Here is a 2500-nt window from a genome sequence, read left to right as displayed (position 1 = left end):
TACAGGAATCCAACGAAACTACGCCAACCATACCTCCAAAACACGGCACCGCCATCTATGACAATGTGACGAAACCACATGCAATAGCTCCATCTACGCGAATCGGACGACACTACGTCCACCATGTCGAGCGCACCACAAACAAAAATACCGCCACCTGCAGGTCCCCCGCAACATGACCTGCTGCACCGATGATACCGCCATCTATGAGACGCCACGCCGACTACGACATCGCTAGGTCCCACAGTGCCCATTTTCCGACGCCACCCACAAACCCTGCATCATCTGCCCACCACAGGAGCCCCAACGCCTGTGCCTGCGTCGCACGAAGTCGTCGACCGACAATCGCTCCACCCGCACCCGCACGTGCCCCACCCCAACCGCCCAAATCGCAACTCCAGCGGATGAACGGCGGACTCTTCCCGCACTCGTAACGTGCAATCCGCCCCTATATCTTGCGTTTCATGAAGAGTTATATCGAATATGCCATATTCCCGCTGTCCCTATACATGCTGTAAGTAGCTCGCTTGCTACAGCAGCAGCAGCAGCAGCAGCAGCACCACCTCCGCGCGCTTCCCTGGGGGCACTGAACCGCAGGATGCGAGACCCCACGCCCAGTGGCAAACAGGGCTCCTCTCAGAATATAGGCGGTCCCTACCCCTCACAACGATGACGGTGGGAGGGCCGTTTTACGAGACCATTTCCTGCGGTGCCAACGCTGTCGTAGAGCCGATACTCCATCTTTGGTACAAGGCAATCATTCCGCTGTAAATCAGTACGTCACTCGTAGTTCAGTCACCTCACAGCACTGCTCAGTAAACTATGCAGGCCCACATAGATAGATTATGATAGATTATATACGCAAATGCCCCTATACATGCTGAACGTCCGTACACACAAAATGAACCACACGTCAGCCACACACTCTATCACACACTACTCTCTGCCTGTAACAGACACAGATACAACTACTAAGCACCAGCATGGACCAACGTCCGGTGCATCCTATCCGCCACAGTACACCAACTACGCTATGATAACCAGACCGGGAGGTCCAATCATAAAACAGAATACCCCACTCGTCCGACAACCACAATTGCTCAGAGAAGCCACCAACACCCACACATGTCCTACACAGGGGTGCACCCATCACCACCACACTGCCTCGTCTTACAGCACAAACACACTGGCAGGAATGAAACACACAGGTCTGCCGCAACCACAGACACGGCTCGCCCCCTCTCACTGGCGAAAAGCGCATCCCGACGTGACATAACTCCTTTGACACACTGACGCTGCCTCGGGCATCCACGTCCTACGGTCGATATCAACGAACCTCCCCCCCCCCCTCCCCCCCACAACACGCCATCCCATACCACATTGTGTACCGTACCCAAACCTAACGTGTACTGTACTACAACGCAATGTGTACCATAACACAACCCAGTTTGTACCTTAACCTAACCTATGTCACCTTAACCTAACCTATGTCACCTTAACCTAACCTATGTCACCTTAACCTAACCTATGTCACCTTAACCTAACCTATGTCCCCTTAACCTAACCTATGTCACCTTAACCTAACCTATGTCACCTTAACCTAACCTATGTCACCTTAACCTAACCTATGTCACCTTAACCTAACCTATGTCACCTTAACCTAACCTATGTCACCTTAACCTAACCTATGTCACCTTAACCTAACCTATGTCACCTTAACCTAACCTATGTCACCTTAACCTAACCTATGTCACCTTAACCTAACCCATCTTGCACCTTAACCTAACCCATCTTGCACCTTAACCTAACCCATCTTGCACCTTAACCTAACCCATCTTGCACCTTAACCTAACCCATCTTGCACCTTAACCTAACCTATGTTGCACCTTAACCTAACCTGTGTTGCACCTTAACCTACCTCAATTTGCACCGCAATGTAACGCAATTTGCACCGCAATGTAACGCAATTTGCACCGCAATGTAACGCAATTTGCACCGCAATGTAACGCAATTTGCACCGCAATGTAACGCAATTTGCACCGCAATGTAACGCAATTTGCACCGCAATGTAACGCAATTTGCACCGCAATGTAACGCAATTTGCACCGCAATGTAACGCAATTTGCACCGCAATGTAACTCAATTTGCACCGCAATGTAACTCAATTTGCACCGCAATGTAACTCAATTTGCACCGCAATGTAACTCAATTTGCACCGCAATGTAACTCAATTTGCACCGCAATGTAACTCAATTTGCACCGCAATGTAACTCAATTTGCACCGCAATGTAACTCAATTTGCACCGCAATGTAACTCAATTTGCACCGCAATGTAATGCAATTTGCACCGCAATGTAATGCAATTTGTACCGCAATCTACCCCCACATTGTGCCTTAACCTAACCCACGTTGTGCCTTAACCTAACCCACATTGTGCCTTAACCTAACCCACATTGTGCCTTAACCTAACCCACGTTGTGCCTTAACCTAACCCACGTTG

This window comes from Schistocerca cancellata, unplaced genomic scaffold (genome assembly GCF_023864275.1).
Source record: "Schistocerca cancellata isolate TAMUIC-IGC-003103 unplaced genomic scaffold, iqSchCanc2.1 HiC_scaffold_984, whole genome shotgun sequence".
Taxonomy (NCBI): Eukaryota; Metazoa; Arthropoda; class Insecta; order Orthoptera; family Acrididae; genus Schistocerca; species Schistocerca cancellata.
This window is presented reverse-complemented; position numbering follows the sequence as displayed.